Genomic DNA, 22864 nt, shown 5'->3' with positions numbered 1-22864 from the left:
TTCAAAATATGTTTCTTTTTAAAATCACAGATTTTCTATGTTAAAGGAAATGGTTATTGTAGAAGATACCCTCCAAAATAAGACAGAGCACTGTTCTGATCACTCAGAACTAGATGCTATGACAAAAGTCAGATGTTTTTAGTCACACAACTCAATGGAAATATGTCCTGAAACTATACTTTCCATCTGTTTAACTTAGTTATTTTTGATTTATCTTTAGAATCCCTTCTAAAACAGAATTATCCAATGGCTTGATAAATCAGGTTCATTTTGACGGAAATCTAATATGTAAATTCCTGAACTGCACTCTTTTACAAATGGCCCGTCTTGTCAGTTTGAAAAACTGAAAATCAACAAAGGAACACTGTAAGTATACTTGACCTAATTGCCTAACGTCTATCAAGATCGCCATGGTTGGTTGATTTTAAATTTGTGAAACTGAAACTCAAAAATGCATGGTACATCTTCCCTCTGGGTCCCATAAGTGCTGACTAAACTTCAGGCATAGCCTCAAATTCTCCGTACTTGCAAACTTATTCAGTACTTCCAAAGCTAGTTCAAATACACCATCCATCTATGTCTGTATCTTCTTTAAAAATTTTTTGTTTCCACTTATGTTTAACCTTATACTTGCATTATAGCATAAGGCATTATCAGCCTAATCAAGAAATTATGCTTTACAATCTTTTCTATTTGTTTAAAGGTGTTATATCCAAGGAAATGAACTCCTATATGAATTTGTGCACACACACTTTGGCTCTCTTACCAAAAAAAAAAAATCCATCCCTTTCTATACTCCTTTTCCCCCACCATTTGTATAGTTAAATTTTCCTAATATACAACAGCTGAACAACTTGACCATCACTTTCCTCAAGCTAAAGAATTATAACAGTAACAAGAAGGTAAATAACTTTTTTTTAAATGCCTAGCTGAATTTTAAAAATGTTCTAATGAGAGTTTGCATATGCCATGGAATGGTGTCTACTGTATAAGAACAGTTATACAGGCCCCTAGTGGTTCAACAAACATAACAGCAGATGAAGGGGGATCCCTACTCTCAGTTCTGGTTCCTGACATATTCCAGACTTTAAATGGATAGCAACCTTGGAACCAAATTTCATTCACTGACTGTATTTAACACTTTTTGCAGTTTTTCCCCTCACGGTGGCTTTTCATATTCAATTAAGTGCCAAGCATTTCACTATTTCACGTTTAGTTATGGCACAGGCATAATTGATATTTGACTTATGTAATAGTCAAAATGGTTTTTATTCATAAACCTCTTCATGTCATTAAAAAGTAATATGCTAATTGCAAAAAGCATAAACACATTTTAAATAAAAAATTCCAATCTGAAACATTAAGAGTTATGTACTCTTGTCCTCTTAGAGTGCCATTCCTGGTATCTTAGAATAGGAAATACACACCACCAGGAATATCTTAGAGCTTCTTAAGGAGAGCTGTCTTTTACTTAGTTGATGTTTTCAGCATTTAATGACTATAGACATAAACAGGATGCCACTTCTTGGATTAAAGAAACATACATTTCTTTTTCCACATCAGCACAGTGATAAAACTAAAATTAGAAGGCATACTCCTCGAAAAAGTCTACAATTAATAGCACCCCTCAATCTGCCACCCCCCTTGCTTTCTCTCCTTCACAAAAGAAAATTTTCATGCAGGCACATTTACAGCTTTTAGCAATTTTTTTACTGGACAGAATTTGACAGCTTTATGAAACTGACCAGCTTGTCAATTTCACACCTAGAAAATACAGTAATAGCTAATCTTAGGGGGTGAATTCAAGAAATGTCATAGTGTTAGCTCTATTGAGAAGCAAAGTACAGTACATAATTATGAGAGGAGAGGAAAGGTATGGAGGATTCCAATTGCTCTTGTTAATTTAGAATATATTTTGTGAAAAAAAAAAACAATCCCCCCCATAGGACACTGAGACCATTGCTCTTAACTTAGTAAAATAGGGTCTATCTGCAACTTGCATGATAATATTTGCAAAAATATATATTATCTATCATCAGGAACCAATGTTTTCTTCAAACTACTATTTGTTCTAAAGACTGGGTGTTTTAAAGTCCTAGAGTCACCTGGTTTCACTCAAGTTGTGTGATGGGTGTGTACATAATGAATTGGAGACAGAACAACAAGGTCAGAAGTATCAGTGTATTGCCACAACTTTCCACACAAGTACTAAGGCACTACAGGGGTGATATATAAAGAAAAAAAAAACTTAAAGGGATTTAACTCTTTAAGTTCACAAAACAACTCTATGGCAAAAACTGTCATGAACTGGAAGGGAATTGAAAGAATCCCCAAAAAGGATTTAACCTTGCTCAGTTCTGTGTTAAGTCAATGAGACTTCTGGGCATATAAGAAAACAAAACAAAACTTTTAACAGGAAAGAGAAGGCAAGGGAAATACCTTATGTGCCCTGCTAAGCAACAATGGAATCTGCCATGCCCAAGAGAAACTAGAAGGGCAGAAAAATCACAACAATGTTAAAAGAAACCATCAAGCGATTTAGAAATTCCTGTACTAGGAGAAAGGGAAAAAAAGTGATGACTTTATATTCTCTAGCTTTAGAGATCATTTATAATGTTTGGAATTATAGGAAACTTGATAGATGAAAACCAGGATCACACCTCTTTTTCAAGGAAATTTAAAAAAATAGAGTAAGACAAATGCTTTTGCCTTTAATCTTCATAAAAGAATAAAAGCAACTTGAAGGGAGATAAAGCAAGTTTGCCATACATATATAAATGCTATCATACCCCCCTTCCCCAGGAAAGCGGGGATTTTACTGATTTGGTGAGGGTTATTTTTCACTTTTTTTTTTTTTAACAATAAGTCAGACTCCTAGACATTCATTTTACACCTCTGATGTATAGCCATTATAATGACTGTGTGGACTCCTCTGTGTGTGTGTGTGTGTGTGTGTGTGTGTGTGTGTGTGTGTGTGTGTGTATGTGTGTACAACCAATTCCCTTAAGAGGACTAAGATCTTTGATTCCAATGTGGCAAGGTCTCCACAACAACCCCCTCCTCTCCTCCATGGCAGACGCTTTGACTTTGATTCCTGCTATTTCTCCTTCTCCCCACTAGTTCAGAGAAAAGAAAGAATCGCCCCCTCACAATAACCAGCCCTCCTTCAAACATAATCACCATTGACTTTTTTTTTAAACGCACGGTTGCAGAATGGGGAGGGGGAGAGTGATTATTTTACCCTCTCTACAATCCCAAATACTCCAACTCCCCACCCTGAAGCATAGGGTGAGGGGCATGCACCCATACCCATACACATACATCCACACAATCTCAATCTCTCAATCTCTCTGTCTGTCTGTCTGTCTGTCTCTCTCTCTCTCTTACACACACACATACACACATTTCACTCTTATTTTCCTAAATCTATTTACACCTAAGGAAGAAGCAGCAGCAGCGTCCAAGGGAGCATCTGGCCAAGCAGAGACAACTGTGCGCTCTCTCCCGTGCCCGTGCCGGAGTGCCAGGCGCCCTTCACACACATGCATCTTGCACCGCTTGGGAGGTGCGAGCAGAGGCTGCCTGGGCAGCGGACAGAAGCCTGAAGCAGGCTGGCTGGTGAAAAGCAGAAGTAACAAGAAAGAAGGGTCGACTGTGGTGGGGGCCGGGAGGGGGGAGGGGAAGGGTCAGCTGCGGGGAATTACCTGGTCATGTTTGCTCCCCAGCCACCGCCACAGCAGCAGCAGCAGCAGCTGTGCCGCCACCAATGCCTCCCTCCTCTCTCTCCTCCTTTGCTGCCGCTGCTGCCGCTGCCACCCGCCACCTCCTCTTCGCTCCCTTTTCCTCCTCCCGCTGCTGTCTCCGGGCGGCCAATTTAATCCAGTCCGGCCACAGCAGCAGCCACAGCAGGAGCCCCAGTGCGAGCTGCTGCCTGGCCCTCGTGCGGCTCTTCCAGTCCAAAGCCGGGAAGTGTAAGAGAGTCAGAGAGTGAGTCCAAAAAGCCGAAATCCGACATCCAAAGGAGCGCGTCCCCCCGCCCTCCCTCCACCCCTGCCCCCTTTTTCCTCCTCCTCCTCCTCTTCCTCCTCCTCCTCTTCCCGGGCCGTCCTCCCTCTCCTCTGGAGCCCGCTTCTGCCGAGGCGGTTTCTCCTCCTCCTTCTCTTGCTCTCTCTTTGCCTGCTCCTGCTGCTGTTGAAGGTGCTGCTGCTGCCGCCGCTGCCGCCGCTGCTGCTGCTGCTGTTTCTCCTCCCGCTCCGGGGTTCTTTGCTCCTCCTGGCTGTGGGGTCCTGCTCCGCTTCGCCTCTCTTCCCTCCGCCTCCTCTGCTTTCCTTCCTTCTTGTTCTTCCTCTTTAGTATAGTCTGGCTAGAAATAGCAACTCCGTGGGTCCCCCCAGAGCTTCCCTCCCTGTCCTTTGCTCTTCCCCCCAAAAGTATCGTGCAAACAAAAGGGGGGGAGAAAATTTCATGGATAGGGAAGGCAGGAGGTAGGTGTTGAAAGTGGGAGAGGACTGCCAAGGAGAAAAAAGAAGGAAGAAAGAATCAAAGCTCAATGGTAGGGTGGGATATCAGAATCATTTCTGCTGGAGAAAGAATTAGTGAAAGGAAGAAAAGAAAAAGAATAAAGTGATCGGAGATGCTTCTTTGTTTGCTAGTTTGTGTGATTTTAAAATCCTCCTAATGTGGCACATAGCCTATGGAATCCTGGTGGTCCATGTGTGGCAAAGCTGTTGCGATAGTGTGTGTAATTGCATGTGTGTGCGTGTGCGTGTCGTAAAGGGGTTTGCCAGTCAAAACGACCAAGCTCAAGGAAGCCCAGAAGCGTCTCCCTGAACCTGGAACACTGGCTGACTGAGGACTAGAGAGCTGAGCAAAGGAGAGGCTGGAGAAATGAAGAAAGGAGGCACTCCACACATACACACACAGAGGAGGGGGCGGGTGACGTCACTCCCTGGGATCCATCTACTAGGCCAGAAAGGACCTTCTGTAAAGCATTCACTCATTCACTCATAGACACATTCCTGGATGTTTCCGACAGGAGATACTGTATGGGTGCACCAATGCGCTCAAGGTAAGAAAATCATAATATTGTCAGAGCTTTGTGAGAGCATTGGTTTTGTGCCTTGTCCACACTTCACCTTGAGGGCAGTTTCATGTGGCTAAAGACCCTTGTCTTAAGTCACTTGGGAAGAAGAGAGAGGAGAAAGTATGCAATCACAACTCCAGATTTAGCCCTTTTTTTGTTTGTTTCATGCTACTTGGTTTTACAATATTGGAAATGCAGTGCTCTCCAGCTCCTATGAAGAGTACTACAAAGCCTTTTCTTTTTAAAATACACGCAGTTAAAGAGTTACAAAACTATTCAGTCTTTAGAACAACCTTTTGGGGAAGGAGCCCTGCATTTCCTCCTAAAGCTAAATGGTTTCAATAATTGTAGCATGAGTTTGTATTACCAGCTAGGAGGTCAATTTTGTTCTAAGTGGACAAGACTTTTTTTTTTCATTCTTCACTGAGCCTTCAACATGCTTAAAAAAAATAGCACCATGAGACCAAAATGGACAATTCACTTATCAGAATTTTGTAATGAGCTTGGCTAAAAAGGTAAAAGTAAAGACCTTCCTCCTGCCTATCTTACTGCACAAACTCACACAAATCACAGTACACTTTTACTCCTGCAGATTTTAGTCTGCCTCTGAAATGGGAAAGCTATGGTTTCTACCTAATGATCCAGTATCTCAACTTCTTTCCAGGGATGCCTATTTGTTTCAACAATTTTCCCCTTTATTCCCTTAATGGCACTGAAGGATAGTCAGATATTCAGGATATACCCCTCATGCATGCCTATAAGAAGCACCACATTTATGAATGATGAGATTCTTAAACTAAAGTTTTACTTTTCTATTCAGTTTGGAGAAGAAACACCCTGGTATGACTCCTCCTTGTCAGTATCATAGTAGGAATCCTTTTCTTTATCCAAAAACCACTGGAACAAACTTACATGGAGAATTTCTCTGTGTATCAGTGTTGCATGGAGCAGAGCACAAATTTAATCTTAAATTCTACCTAGACTCTATCTATTGACTCCATGAAGGTACATATGGACTCTCTCAAACTCTATTGTTAACTTAAAAATCAGTCTCCACTCAGGTCAGAATAAATGTTTTCTCCCTGACAATGTTTTTGATATCCACAAAGTATGACAGCTTCAGCTTTTCCCATGCAGAATCAAGCGTAGAAGAATGATCAAAATGCATTGATTTTTCCTCTATGATTTCAGGGGCAAGGGATTGTCCCTAACTGCCACTACATTTTAGAAGCAACAGCTACCAAAAGTGGGAGATTGGAAGGAGGTAACTCCCACTGTCCAAAATTCACAAAATCAAAGACTTGGGAGGGCCTCTCAATCCATGTATTTCAACCCAACCCTGACTGAAAATCCCTTCTAAGACTTATCCAATAAGTGGACTCCAGACTAGCTATCTTCTCAAATTACCCATCACTCTTTAGGATGGCTGTCTCTAATTGTTAGGAAGCTTTTCCTCCCATTAACTCTAAATTCACCTCTTTGCAACTCCTCAAATTGCTCCTGAGTCAATTCTCTGGGACAAATAGGATAAATCTAATCCCTCTTTTAAATGAAAACCTTTCAAAAACATGAGGACAGTTATATGTCTTTAAATTTTTCTCTTCGCTATGTTAAACATCCCTAATTGCTTCCATTGGTCCTTATATTGCAATTTTCTCCAGGCCTACTGATTGGGCTCTTCTGCATTTGACCTACTTCATTTAAGTCTGAAATGTTTCCAGAACTGAACCCATTACTCCAGATGAGGCTTAATCATGGCAGACTAAATATTGTGGAACTCTTGTTCCACTTCTTCTGGACCTTCTCTTAATACAATCTTGTACTGAAACTGGAATACAAAGAAGAAAACAATCCTTAATTTAGTCATCTGAGGGATAGACTTCCCAATTTACTGCAACATCACCTTCAGTTACTCCAATAGAAGACTAGCTTAAACTAATACAATGGACAGACTACAAAATTTGAGACCAGAAGACCTAGATTTGCATTCTAGCTCTATAACTTACTGCCTTTGTGACCTTAAATCAGTTAAATCTCTGAAAGCCTATAGAGAAGGGGAAGCGAATAAACATTTACATAGCCCCTATATTTTTTTGCCAGGGACTATTTTTAGTCCTTTTTACAAATATTAACACATTTGATCCTCACAAAAACTTGTCAAGGAAGGCTTTATAATTATCTGGATTTTACAGTTGAGGGAACTGAAGCAAACAGAAGTCAAAAGAGACTTGCATAGGGTCACAAAGATAATAAATGTCTAAGGCTGGATTTGTATTCAAGACTTCTTGCCAGGTGCAGTACTCTATTCACTGTGACACCAGCTGTCTGTAAAATGAGAGTAAAGTTGCTCATTGAACTCTATGGTCCCTTACAGTTTTAAATCTATAATCTCTAACAGATGATTTCTATAAAACAAGCAAACTAAAATTAACAGATTATCTAAATTTAACATCAAACTCCTCTGGGGGAAGATTGAGTTATACCTTCTTTTCAGTATAATCCAGTAAAATACATTATTATTCCCACATAGGATCAAAGGGGATAATTGCACTGACAACATTTTTAAGGAACCATTCTACTTTTAAGTTGGCATTGTAATTAATGTCAAAAAAAAATATGGCCTTGAGAAAATCTTGATTCATAAAGTTATAAAGATAGGAGGGTTATTTACCAATTATTTAGATTTTTTCTTTTAACAAATGAAGAAAATCAAATATAAAGGCAGATAGGAGGTGGGTTGACTAAAGTCATACAGTTACTTAATTTGTCTGTGGATGAATTTCATCTATAAGAACCAAAGGAGATAAAATAAATAAAAGTAATTTAAAAATTATAAAATTGTATACAAAAATGTCATTTTTATTACTATAATAACTACAAGTCACTTAAAAAGACACTGAGCAGGTGATACAAATAGATGAACTATATTACTTTTAGATTCTATCTAATGGCATTACAAATGGCCAACTAGGATATGGAAAATTCAGTGGACAAAGGAAATGGACCCATGTTTTAGAAAGAAATGGAAATGTGAAGTAGAAGACTATTTGTTCTGCCATATCATAGAGTTTTCTTCTCATTTTCTTAATCAACAAGCATTATTAAGTGCCTATTTTTTGTGGCTAGGAAATGAGGGTAAAGACAAAACCAAAACAGCACATTTTCTCAAAGAGATTATACTCTATATGGTTGAAAACATGGAGGTGATCCTAGATTCTTAAAATCACTGCACTGTAGTACATCCTCTGGCAGAATCCTACCACATCAGAAACACTTGAAGTTTTGGTCAGGTGAAATATATCTTCTCTCTTATCTAAGGTTCAATCTAAATGAAAGGTTGGTCAAAGTCAAAGCCTGGCCATCAGGTAGTGATTTGGAGGTGGGGGAATACAATAGTTCAGCAAGATAATTTCCATAAATATGGAGGGAATGGGATCTATGTCACTGGAGGGAGGATGTACCCACACCAAAGAAATCACTCTAAAGTAAGCAGTTAATTATAATTTAGAGTTATGTCTAGTTCTTCATCATGGAATGGTGGAAAGACGACGGTAATTTTAGTTAAATCCAGTTAGCAAAGGAGATACCTAGTTATTACAATAGAAGTTATCATTAACAAGTTGTATAATCTCTCTAGGCCTCAGTTTCCTTACCTAGCACATGACAAGAATTTGACCATCTAGCCTCTAAAGTTCTTTCCCATTCTAAATATAGGGAACTAATGAATGACCCAGAGTCCCTTATTACATTAGTAGCAGAGCCAAGCTTATAAGAATCATGATCTCCTGATCCTTTCCCAATGTTCCTTCCACTATCACACATCTCCTTTAAATAACAATTATTTTCCCTTTCTGACACAAAAAGGACCCCACCAAATATTTTTAAAAGCTATCATTTGGTCTTATTTTTTCATAATAGAAAGTTATAGCTGACAACATTTTTTATTCCTTTCTATCTATTGATCAAGTCCATATGAACCCCCCTTCATACCAAATGCTACACTAGCATTGAGTGGTTCCTAAAAGAGTAAAGGATATTATATCTGTCTTCATGAAACTAAAAACCTAGTTGAAGAAACAAGATGTATCTGTTCTAGGGAATCACTGTGGGGAGACTCTCCTGATGATTTATCAATCAATGAATCAGCATTTTTTAAGCACTTATACTATATCAGGTACAATGCTAAGCACCAGGGGTACAAATGCAAAGAATGAAACAACTTCTACTCTCAAGATTATATTCTATTCAAGGGAATGCAGATCAAAATTGCTACCACCTTAAAATCTATAGTTTTAGAAAGTTTATTGAAGCTCAGAGATATTAAGCCACTTAACCATCAGCAAGCCTCTAGTAAATTCCAGAGGCAAGATTTGAACCCAGATTTTCCTGTCTCCCACATCCTGTATTCCTAGATGGCCTCTTGGGAGTCCAAGTACTAACTAGTCCATGCCAGGTCAAAGTTCCAAGATCAAACAAGTTCAGGGCAATATATAACAAAGATGTGCATAACCAAATAGTAAAAAAAATAATTAAAATCACCATAAATACTGATACAATTCTAATTAAGGGACAGATCACTGTGGGCTAAGGCTGCTCTAGGAAGTTATTACTACGTCTTCCTACATTTGAGTTATTGTGTCAGGCCATGTAAACATCCTCTCTTTTCTTAACATAAAAGAATTTCACCATTTTTATTCAGGATCCCTCATGTTTCCATATTACAAACACTATTGTTTTAATGAAAGAAAAAAAAATTCATTACTCTGTAAAATAAGTTCTTCAGCTTATAGGATAGGCACTCAGCAATGGAATAACTAGGAAAATGTCTAGAAAAACTGGAACACAAAATCTGAGTTCTGACTTGATGCCAACCCCATGCTGCATTTCACCATAGCCCAAATTTTGTTGTGTTAGAGGACATTTTGGTGTGGGCCTGTTGTCCTTTGGCTGTGATACTGGAGATTATAAAGTAGAACTGAGACAAATGGTCATTCCCATTAAACTCTTTAGCAAAGTGGGGCATTGCATTAACCATTGGAAACATCCCAATCCATGCAAAACAGTGAGTCTTTTAAAAAAAAAATTTGGCAGTGAGCAAGAAGTGATGGGGACAACACAAAGGATATATTGAAATTACCTTTCCCATTTTTTTGTCGCATGCATTATGATAGCCGTATATTACAATTATTTATAATTAATATATGACAAGCTGTCACCTAAAATTTAACAGGTGATTTGTCAGGAAGTCCCATTAATGCATACATTAAGCACTCGATTGTAGACTTATTAGAGAAAAATGTGCCTTCATTTCAGTTTACTTAAATATTCAGGATTCAAAAAATTTAAGTGTTCTCTGCAACTTTTAAAATGAATGTGATAACATTATATGAACAAATGAGCATATTCTTAGTAAACAATATTACTCCATGCAGTAGGAATGTCGTCATTACTTTTGCCTGCTAATTTTCTATCTTAGGAATTCAGTTATATGATTTATCTTTATCATTTAAACATTTAAAATTTCTTACAAATTTTATAATTGAGAAATTGTTAGCATGTAAATAAAACAATATGGAAGGAAAAGCAATTATACTCTAGTTGCTATTTTGTATTCAGAATTTTCATCTCTTTCTGTAGTTTTGCCTCAAAAAGGGGTGAGGTATTTAAAATATTCCTAAAGTAAGAAGCTACCTGAAAACAAGTAATTAATCACTCACTATAGGGCAATCTACAGAGACTTGACTGATGAAGCACTTTCCATTACACTTGATGGAACAACATTGGGATAGAATGGAGATGAAATGCAACCATTTAGGGAAAGAAGGGTTGTTAGTAAAATTCTTTAAAGAAAAGAAAAGCTTATTCTCAAAATTTGAAGAAGTGAGAGGCAGTGAGAATTTTTTCTTTATATTCAAAGTACAAATTGCAGATTAAGGTGATTTTTGCTGTACAAGTTTCATTTTTTAAAATAGCAAAACAAATGTACAATATATTTTAACAGAAGGGAGGGGATGAAAAATAGAAATGCATGTGTTAAAATCTTGCTTTTTTATGAGTCTAATTCTTATTTAGGACCCAGGCATTCTTCAGAATGTTAATGACTGGCAATCAGCTGTAGTAAAGGATACAAAATTTCCTTAATGAATGAATGTGCTTCAAGATTCAGTGGTTAGAGTGCATAAGAACAAAATGTGAGGCACAGCAGTTTTTCCAAACTAATAAAATGCTAGTGTCTACGATCCAAGTTTAGATTTCACATTCTTAGCAAAGAAGCATTGATACAGAGCCATGAAATTATTTTTAAAGGGTCTCTCAAATAGGGTTTCAGAAAATGATTTCCAGAAACTCAGAGGCAAAAGACCACAAGCAGATTTCCATGTAGAAGAAAGTATGGTTCTATATAGGCAGAGGATTTAGATGGTCAGTGACAAAAAGTGCTGTTGCTGCTTTTTATATGGGTTGGTATATGAACTATCTCCTTTCTCTGCCTATGCCAACAAAGTTCTTAGCAATGAAGTGGATAGAATATGGAACCACCAAGAACTGTGGGCTTGTCTACTCAGAAATAGAAAAAATTATTTTAACAGAGACTTTTCAGCACCAGCAAAAATCAACAGTGATTTATGAGATATTCTTCTAGCTTCTGAGAAGGTGCAGTGATCCCCACCATGTCTTCTATGGAAAAGGGAAATGGATAGACAGGAGAGAAATAGTGCTTTCTTTTGTAATAAGGGAGTACTAAATGCTCACAAATGTTCATCCACACATACTCTTTGCTATTCTTCTTTTAATGCAGCATTTTACCACCTGTTTCTATGGCCTTTTCAAAGGCTGACCTTCATAACTAGAAAGAACACTCCTCTCAGCTCTACCTTTTAGAATTCTTGATTTCCTTCAAGAGTGAAGTTTAGGTACCATGTCTTTTTTATTGTCATGTAAAACACACTCTCATATTGGTCATCTTTGTAAGCACAAACTCATACATAACCAATACCCCAAAATAAAACCATAAATGCACTGATGTGAAAGATGAGTACAACACTTCTTTCTCTGGAGGTGGATAGCATTCCCCATCATAAGTCTTCAGGATTGTCCCAGGTCATTTCATTGCTGGGAGTAGACAAGTTTTCAAAGATAATCATACAATATTGCTCTTACTGTGTATGACATAAATGTTCTCCCAGTTCTGCTTATTTCACTCTGCATTACTTCTTGCAGATCTTTCTAGCTTTTTTTGAAATCATCTTGCTTATCATTTTTTACAGAACAATAGTATTTTATCACCAACATTTACCATAATTAGGCGCTATTTCTTAATATGAAGTTATTCTGGACCCCCTAGTTGCTAGTGATCTTACCCTCCTCAAATTATTATGCACATAGTTATATTTTCATATTGTATCTCCCAATAAAATGCCAACTTGTGGACAGGAACTTTTATAAAAAAGTGTCTTTGTATACCCAGAAACTAATGCAATCAGTCATTTATTAAGTATCTATGTGCCAGGTACTATGCTGAAAACTCAAAGAAAGGTAAAAGTCTGCCCCTACCCTCTAGGAGCTCACAAATTGATTGGGGTATGTGTGTGGAGTGGAGAAATAACATTTATATAACTAAAATAAGTATAAAATATACATTAGAAATAATTAGAAGTAATCAGCAAAGACGTTGGAATTAAGAAGGTTCAAGAAAGATTTCTGTAGAAGTTGTGATGTTAGAAAAGAAATCAAGGAAGTGGTTGATTTGAATTACAAAAAGGAAAGGAGAGGGGAATTTCATACTATATGAAGAAAGGAAACACAGAAAAATGGTGGTATATTAATTGACAGTTTTGGAATTCCCTATTTATTATACTATATTGATGGATCTGGAATCTTTAATTTTTAAAATTTTCTTTTTTATGTTTTTAATTTTTACCCTAGATTATATAGATAAGAATTTTAATAATGTTTTTCTGACATTTTACTCCCAGTGTTCTTTTCTTCTCTCCCATCCCTCCCCCCCCAATCCAAGATGGCAGGTAATGTAATATAGGCTATCCTTATGTTATAGAATACATAATTCCATGTTCTTCATGTTCTGAAAAAGACACATATTGCTTAGACTAGAGAAAAATTCATGGAGAAAATAAAGTGAAGAATAGTATGCTTCAATCTATATTCAGACTCCCATCAATTCTTTTCCTGGCGATAGTTAGCCTTTTTGGTCATAAGACCCTTGGAGTTGTCCTGGATCCTTGCATTGCTGATAATAAATTATACATTATTATTGTTACTGTGTACAGTGTTCTTCTGGTTCTTCTCATCTCTCTTTGTATCACTTTATATAATAAGTCTTTCCAGTTTATGTGGGTGTGATTTCCTTGTTAATCATTTCTTATGGTATAATAGCATTGCATTACAATCATATACTACAACTTGTTCAGCCATTCCCCGTTTGATGGCCATCCCTTCAGTTTCCAGTTCTTTGCTACCACAAAAAGAGCTTCTATAAATATTTTGATACAAGTAGGTCTTTTTCACCTATCTTTGATCTCTTTGGGATATAGTCCTAGTAGCGGTATTTCTGGGTTGAAGGGAATACACAATTTTATGGTGGATCTGGGATCTTTTCAATGTGAGCACAACCTGTGGCAGACAATAATCCTTACATACTTTCTCATATTGTCCATTTCTCTTCTATATCTCATCATAGGTGTTCCACAAAAGGTCCATTGTCTTCACACTATAATAGAAAAGCATATGATATGGGGGAATAGGCTATGATATATTAACAACTGAGATTTCCCCCAGAGAAATAACATAAACGATTGTCATTAGAGAGTGAAAAAGATGAGTGGAAAAGAAGGTAATGCAGGATCAGCAATGGATAGTATATATGTATATCACTAAAACCCATGCTTTATCAAAGGAAACTTCTCATATGGTACCCCAAAATTTTTTAATCTAATTGTAGAAAATCCTTCCAACTGGTTCATACTAAATAACTAGCTGATTGAATTTCACATTCTAATTGAGTGTTGGGCAGGCAATGTTTAAGTATGTGTATACATACTTAAATTTTATCCCATTTTAGCTGTAACAAGGGGTTGACTATAGCTCTCTTGTAACCAAAGCTCTCTACTTTAGTTCAGCCATATCCCCAAACAAAAGTACAGGATAATGTGATAAAGCTTGATCATTGGAAATGTGAATTTGAGAGATGTAATTACAGGCTGGAGGGGCCACAAATCAAAAGTATCAAGTTTGGAAAGATCCCAGGATGGTGTATTACCATCCCTTTTTCTTTTTGTAGTAAACCATTTTTTTTTCACTCTACTCCTCAACCAGAGAGCCATCATGAAAAATAGTTGTAGACTTTGTCCAATAACAGAATGACTGAGACTGGCTCTAAGACCTTTTGTATTTTCCCCAGATTATTAGAACCTAAATTCAAAATCTTTGTTATGAGACGTCCCACATTACAATCATTGGCCTGACTTCAGGATAGGCATTCCAAGGGCACTAACTAAGCTAAACTGTTCATTCCTAGAACTCAGAATTTCTGAGTGTGTACTATGACCTATCTGGTGACAAGTCTGAGAGAGGACATAGGCTATAGCTATCTCAGTAGCAATTTCATTATTCATTTTTATGGCATTACATGTATATATTACTTTTATTTTTTCCATGCTTCCTGGAGAACATTATCTATCATCTCTAAACATGTTCTGGGTTTTTTTCCCCCCCTATGGTGAGGGCACTCCGTTGTGCCCATGTCACATGATTAGGAATTGGAAGAATATGGCAAATTCAAGGATGTGATAGGGCATGGCAGGAGGACCAAGCTAAAGAATTTAGTCATAGTAGGTAAGTTTACAATAATCTAAAACTCTTAAATATTAATTTGGTGTGGCTGTCCAGACTGACGAAATGACAGAAGATAGGAGAGGGGCAAAGTACAATAACCACCAGAAGGAGTATGATAATTCCCAGAGTCAGAACTTTTTGACTGCTAGAATCTGGTTGGCTAGTAGCATTACCTAGAGGTAATAATAATGACCAAAGTCCAAATTTATTGGCTCTTCTGATTGGCTAACTGCTCTGTGATTCTCTTCATTTCCTATTAGCACTTATCTATATCCACAAAATGATTAGGCTCACTTCATTTCAGCAGAGTGTCCAGGAAATAAAGTAGGAATTATTTTCTCTCATATACAAGTCGATCAAATACCATCTCCCATCAGTACTGCAGCTTGTTTATGAAGAAACTTTGACTCTTCTGCTTATATTGTACCTTGTATTCAGTCTCCAAAAATGCGTTTTGGGTTTCATTCCAAAGTCCTTCTTTTAAGGGGACTTTTTGTCTTATTTTCGGTGTTAAATAATGTCTTTGAAATCAGAAGTTTATGGGGCATAGGACAAAAGAACTGGCTCCTTAATTGATTATTTATTTTAAGCAGTATGACTCAAAACAATCTAGTAAGGTAGTACAGATGTTATTTCCATTTCTTAAAAGATAAGTAAATAAACTCTGAGAGGTTAAGCAATTTGCCTTTATTTATACAGCTAGTGATTGCCTGAGGCAAGCAGCTAAGTGATCCAGTGAATAGTGTGCCACACCTGGAATTAAGAAGACTCATCTTCCTAAATTCAAATCTGGGTTCAGACAGCAGCTGTGTGATTGTGGACAAGTCACTTGATTCTGTTCACCTCCATTTTCTCTTCTAAGCAAGGGCAGGAAATGGCAAAACACTCCAGTATCTTTGCCAAGAAAACCTCACATGGAGTCACAAAAGAGCCAGACATGACTAAAAGTACTAAACAATAACAGCACAATTGCTGGAGGCAGGCTTCAAGCAGAAGTCTCCACACTTCAAGCCCATTATTCTTTGTACTTCATGAATTTCTTTGTGATTTGGGTTTTTCTTATTTCTTTTTGATGCTTTCTTAGTATGAAGTTTTTGTTTATTGTTCATTTATTCCAAGGGACCTACCTCTAATTAATGTTATATACAAACTGAGCTGTCATGTCACTTAAAGGATTTATGTAGGGAATGAGATAAAATTAGGTAAAGTCACTCTATTCAAATATTGTGTAACTCACATTATTAATTTTCATATATAAAATGAATATATATATATAATTTTCATTCTCTGCAGTTCAAATGAAAGAGAAATTAGTGCCTTAAGATCAATCTTTATTTCAAAGATCCACATAAACATCTCTAAATTTTAAAAAGGATGATTAAGTCCATTTCAATGAAAGGAAGTTATTTGCATGGACTTAATAGAAAATTTTTTTGGTTCCTTGTGTTTTAAAAACAAATAAAATTCTTATATTCAATGATCATACCCTTCTTCTGGTAGGAAGGGATTAAAGCAGATCTGAAAAGGCTTTAGTAACTGCTAGATCTATGAATGCAAGTCTTTACTGTAAAACGATTTTTTCAACCTCCTTGATCCATGATCTGAGTATTTAGATGTGTGAGGTTCATTTATCCAAGACTATAGTCTCCCATTCTTTTTGTATATTTTACTAAAAAATCTCACTGTCCCTTAACATCTGTGTCCATTCAAAGCTGGTGGGCTGCTGAAGTGGACTGACTTCTGGGGATTCAACTACCTATTTCACACCTAGGAAAGAGATTAAGAGGGGAGATTGAATAGATCTTATATTACTTTTCTATGATTATTTGTTCCACTTACTATAATCCAACAAACCTTACAGTCAAAATTAAGGTAAGTGTGACTGTCTCTACATCTCATTTTCCTGAACCTGACTAGCTAAAAAAGTCTCATTAGTTGTGAGTGAGAAATATGACTCACGATTCCTTGAAGAACTGATTTCTAGGGAGAGAAACAACCCTTTTTGAGATCTGCTAACGATCAAAACATTAATATACAAGCATAGCAGATGGGATTTTTTTAGAACAGCACTAGCTGTATTCTATATGAGTATTTCATATATATTAGAATAACCCCCAATAAATTCACTCTGTCCATTAAAAGGTGATAAGTTTAAATTTAAACCTATTACCATTAAGTTGGGCACAAATAATATTTGTTCTGCCTTAAGTGAAGAGCTGTCTAACAAAAGCAATCTATTTGACCTTGCCACTCTCCTTTTCTCATCTCTATTGTCACACTGAAATCTAAATCTATGAGCCTGTGATACTCTGACTCACTCCCTTGCCAGTTTCTTAATCTGAGACAGCTAGGGGGCATATTGGATAGAATTCTAGACCTGGAGGCAGGAAGATGTGAGTTTAAATATTATCTTAGATACTTCTTAGCTGTATGACTCTGAGCAAGTCACTAAACCTCTGTCTGCCTCAGTTTCCTCAACCATAAAATGAAGATAGTAATCATACCTATCTCTCAGAGTTGTGAGGATTAAATGAGATATTTGTAAGTGCTCAGCAAAGTCCCTGGCACTTAGAAAGCACCATGTAAATGTTAGCTTAAAAAATAATCAGCAATAATGCCTGAGAATGATGCATATATAAGATAAAACTGTTATGAAGAGATTGATTATCCAGATTGAATGGCTGCCAACCAGGGGAGGGGGGGGAGGTAATGAGGGAGGGAGAGAGACTTCAGAAAACTTATGTGGGAATTTGTTATTACATGTAATTGACAAAAAAAAAATTAAATTTAAAAGATTGATTATGTTGAAGAGAAGAATCAAACAGACTACAAATATGCTGTCAGGGTTAAATGCATATAAGTGGACCATTTTAGCTCTTAAACTTCTGTATGTCAATATACATCATAATACCCACAAATATAGCAATTAGACCCTGCAACTCTTCCTTGAATGACGTTAAATATGACTCAAAAGTATTTAACCATTAGTTTATTGCCATAAGTCTTGTCATTTCTGAGTTATCCCTTTGTTGATAATTATCATTTATGTCTTTCCATATCTTGTCTGTATACATAATGTAGCTCTTCAGTAAAATATACACTCCTTGAGGGCAGAAACTATCATTGTTTTCTTTACACTTTGAATTCTCTGAATCCAGCATGGTGCCTTTCACTAAGTAGGTTCTTAATATGCATTTGTATTAAATAAAATTGAATTGTTTCAATCTTTCTGCCTTGTAATGAGCAGGTTGGAAGAAATACCTTCAAGAGACTGGAGCTGACTTTTTGTAGTGGCAAAGAATTGGAAATTGAGGGGAGGTCCATCAGTTGGGGAGTGGTTGAACAAATTGTGGTACATGGTGGTGGTGATGGAATACTATGGTGCTATGATAAATTGTTAGATGATTTCAGAAAAAAGCTGGAAAGATCTGCAGGAACTGATGCGGAGTGAAATCAGCAGAACTAGGAGAGGAGAACATTGTATACAGTAATAGCAATATTGGTTGATGATTATCTGTGAAAATGTGGGTATTTTCAGCAAAACAATGATCTGGGACAATCCTGAAGGACTTATGATGGGGAATGCTATCCACTTGCAGAGAAAGAACTGTTGGAGTCATCTTTCACATCAGTATATCTTTATTTTATTTTGGGGTTTTGGTTATGTATGAGTTTGCTCTTATAACAATGACCAGCATGGAAATGTGTTTTGCATGACAATGAAAAAAAAACAATAAAAACAGCAAATGGTGGGGGGAAGGGGAAGAGATAGGAGTTGATCCACATATTTTTTTGCTGGGACTTTTCTCTCCTGATTTTTTTCCCTCTTCTACAAAATGAGGAGAACTGGACTTGAAGGTACTCAATCTACATATCTTCAATTAGTTCTTTTTCTAAATCTTACTTAAAAAAGACTTCCAGTCACTCCTTTCTACCTTTCTGAATCTCTCCCATTATTTGAGTCCTACCAAACCACCATAGCCTTCTGACCTCTTCCAAAACTCCACATCACTTATTACCTTCCCATGACAAGCTAATTGTGTCTCTCCTATAGTTTTTCCAAGCTATTGTTTATCAAGTAAGGAATTTTTTAAATTATGTTTTAACTTTTGCATATATTTCTCTTCCCCAACTCTCAAATCAGTGGTAAGCCCATATTTTTATACCTACTTACAGCTCTTGGTATACAGTGTAGCTTTGCATGTGTGAGGCCCTCATTAGACAGAGGAGTCCAATTTTATTGTTCCTAGGAAAATCTACTATGGTAACATGGATCCTTGCAACTGACTTCTCTTAATTTTTTGTTGTTATTGTTTTCTGAGATGACAAGGAAATGGCCAGGTGGCACTCTTTTACTGGAGTTATCAAACTTCAAGGGCTTTCACACCTAGCCCCACACAGTGTGCTGACTTTAACTGTTGTTAACTGGGCTGGAGGATGCTATTGCTACTGACTCTTGCTTTTGGTGTGCCTGTATCCTGCCTACCACCCTTCTAGCCACCACATAGTGCCTAACAACCAGCAGAGAGTATGGGTTTGCTACAGCAGGGTGGCTATAATTACCTGAAATTTACTGTAAATTTCAGAGCAAACCTGTTAGCCTGCTGTGGCCCATCAGGGTACCTTGGCACTTGGACTGGTAATCTGCTGGTTCTAGTTGTTGCTCCAGGAGAGAAAAGAGCCCTCAGCAATTTGTGTTGGCGTGTTTCTTCCTTAAGCAATTGTGTTTTTTAAAAGCTTTATAAAGGAAAGAAACGCCCCAATCTAGGTTCTGTTTCTTTCTTTCTATTTGTTTGTTTTTAAAGACAGGATAATAACTACCTTGCTGAAGATTATCTTTTTATAGGATTTGACTAAAAACCAGGAAAGTTGAGTATGGCACCCCCCTTCTTCAAAGAAAAGTCAAGTTATCCCTTTAAACAATTTTTCCCCCCTCCTAAGAGAGGAGCATGGGGCTGGGATTGCTTTATAATTAGGCTGGATCCTTGCAAAGACTAAACTGAAGAAGAGGATTTTGATTTTGTGTCTAAAATGAAATATCCTTGCCTGGAAATGAGCTCTAAATGCAAAAAAGAAAGGGTGGGTGGGGAGGGTTGGAAATATCTTGACAAAATTAAAGGAAGGGAAGTTCCTGTCAACCCCTCCAACCTTCCCCAAGCTCTCAAACTTTCCAAATTCTTTTGGTTCACCAATCCAACCTAGGCAATGCCATCATATTTAAGAACTCAGCAGCAGTCTGGTTAGAGTTTCTGGGAAATTATCTTCCCAAAGAGTTTGGCCTTCTTCTTCCTTGAGTTAGGGAGGACCTATTGAATGTGGTCCCTGCATGTGTACACATGTGTACATATGCACCCATATATAATATGTGGTTTTATATATGAAGTTCTCTTATGCCATATTGATATGAAGGGAGGACAATTGAAAATGGAGAAAAATAAAATCATTCCATCATTTGAGATTTATGGTCAATTTTATGGCCCCAGAATTTTCTCCTCCAGCCACATGTAGCACTGAGACACTTGAGTTACTTTCAAAATGTTACACATTTGGAATAAATATATAAAGGGTTTTTTTCCTATTATTATGATAATAATAATAAAACTTTCAGACGATGGGAAAGGAGCATACAGCAACTTGTCCCATCCTCTGGAATCCCAGGGGGAAGAAAGAGCTGAATATTTCAGTAATTTGTCTGCTCAGCAGAATAAAACAGGAACCCTGCTCAATTCCACCAGCAGCTGCCCCTTTCCTTCATGCCCTTTTTGTCTTCCACACCTCGAGCTACCACATAAATGCATATGTTGCTGTGTTCAAAATTGAAGTGCTGGCACTGTGTCTTAGTCACTTGCTTTAATTTCCATTTATAAAAATGTTCCCATCACTTTTTTTAAGAGCCTGGGCTCATTTACAAGAACCAAAAGACAGACAACCCAAATAAACAAACAGTGTAACCCAAGCCAAATCCACCAACAACTGGGATGCCTTCCTCCCTCCCTATCTGAGCAGGCCACCCTGAAAAGTCACTTAGTTGCTGCCTGTCCTTTGCCTCAAAAGCTAAAGACCAAAACACATTTTTTAAAAAGTCCCAAAACAAAAGCAAAAAGAAAAGCAAACAAAACCTTGAAATTATTAACACCAGAGCAAAAAAATGCTGAGTATACACTACCAAAAAAATCGGAGTCACATAGTTTGATGGATTAAATTAGCACCTTAAACAAAACCTTTGCAAAACCTGATAACCAGAACAGAATGCTCACTAAACAAGTAGTGTGTCCATATGGGCCTTAAAAAAAAAACAAAACCAAGAAATCTGAAATTTCATTAACTACAGACATTAACCAATCTTACGGTACTCATGACCAAAAGATCTTATACAAACCCTGGGCCATATCTGGTTTTGAGATTGACTTTCAACCACCTTCAGAAGCATCCTATTTAGCAATCTTTTGGCATTTCCCCAGAAAAAAAAATGGGAGAGACTGTCATAAGTAGAATCTGTTCCTAAGTCATTCCAAGAATGAAAAAAAGTAGCAATGGGAAGAACTCCAAAGTGAAGCAGAAAGTTCAATAAAAAGTTTATAATGCTTTAACACAGTGACAAAACCAAAAGCAAACAAACAAAAATACCTCCTTACCAAAATTCAAAATCAGAGATGAAACATGCTCAATTTTAACTTAGTAGATTGATACCAGTGCATTGGCTGAAATAGCAAGAAGACACTAACAGTTAGTAAGCCCATTACTCAGACTCAGACAGTTATCCTTAGGTATTATTCCATAGGATATATATCTACTACAAGATGCCAACCTGTGAAAACCAGCAGTGATACAACCAATCAACACCAAGGTATCAGCTGTTCTTTTTTCTCTCATTCTGTGGAATGAACTGTTTAAAAAACAACAAAGCCCCCAACCAAGGTTTCCAATAGGTCAAGTAAGAAACAACAACAACAACAACAACAACAACAACAACAACAACAACAACAACAAACTTATAACAGGTAGGAAAACCTGTGGAATAGCTAATTTAGTGAAAATAATTGCAAGGTTCCATAGTGACAAAGGGTAAAAATATTGACAGTGAAAAAGTGAAGATCAGGAAGGCTTAAATTTGGAGTCTGTATGGTGAATGGATTATTGTCACCTTTTTAGAAGCCATCCAGAAGACTTGCTTTATTTTAATTTGACAATGGTGGGTAATATAATCTTTCATTTCATATAAAAACAATAGAGAAACAAATATTATTTTGTCTTTGCCTTTTTCATCTTCCTTTCTTTCTTCCTTCCTTCATTCCTTCTTCCCTTCCTTTCTTCCTTTCTTTTTCTTTCTTTGCATTATAGAGTTTTATAGTTGTATGTCATACTGAAATAGAGAATGTAAACTGAGGAAATTGTTTCTTTTGCAATGACTGCTTTCCTCTGGCTTGTGACTTGAAGAAAAATATAAATGGTAAATATATATTTAGGTGAAGAGAAAACTGTGCAGGACTTTTAATAATTCAAGCTTCCCCATGAGACAAAAGTCCATCTTTTTATAATCAGTATTCTCTTGGGGATTTCAGATGGCCATCACATAATACCACAGTCTTGAAAGAAGTGAAATTCCTAGTGATCAACATGAACAATAGGAAGATGTATGGAGAGAGTAAGTAAGCTGTAGTATATGACCTGTACACAAGAAGGAATGTAAAAAAATCATGAAAGATATATATGATTTTTAAAAAGGAGGTGGTAATTAGAGAAATGCATGTATAAACAACTCTGAGGTACTACCTTATGCCTAGAAGACTTGCCAATATAGTAGCAAAGGAAAGTGATTAATGTTGGAGGGGATGTGGCAGAATTGGGACACTAATACATTACTGATGCAGTGGTGAATTGGTCCAACCATTCTAGAGGGAAATTTGGAATTATGCCCAAAGAACTTTAAAA

General features: G+C 37.0%; 1 protein-coding gene across 11 annotated transcripts in view; it reads right to left on the bottom strand.

The window, feature by feature from the left end:
• PTPRD (protein tyrosine phosphatase receptor type D) overlaps nucleotides 1-3831 on the bottom strand; it is a 590847-nt gene extending 587016 nt beyond the window's left edge. For all 11 annotated transcript variants that reach the window (XM_056803979.1, XM_056803969.1, XM_056803973.1 and 8 more), the window contains exon 1: nucleotides 3705-3831. The gene's annotated coding sequence lies outside the window, so the exon portion shown is untranslated. The remainder of the gene's footprint in view (nucleotides 1-3704) is intronic.
• Between the last annotated feature and the right edge of the window lie 19033 nt (nucleotides 3832-22864).

Source organism: Monodelphis domestica, chromosome 7 (assembly GCF_027887165.1).
Source record: "Monodelphis domestica isolate mMonDom1 chromosome 7, mMonDom1.pri, whole genome shotgun sequence".
Lineage (NCBI taxonomy): Eukaryota > Metazoa > Chordata > Mammalia > Didelphimorphia > Didelphidae > Monodelphis > Monodelphis domestica.
This window is presented reverse-complemented; position numbering and strand designations above follow the sequence as displayed.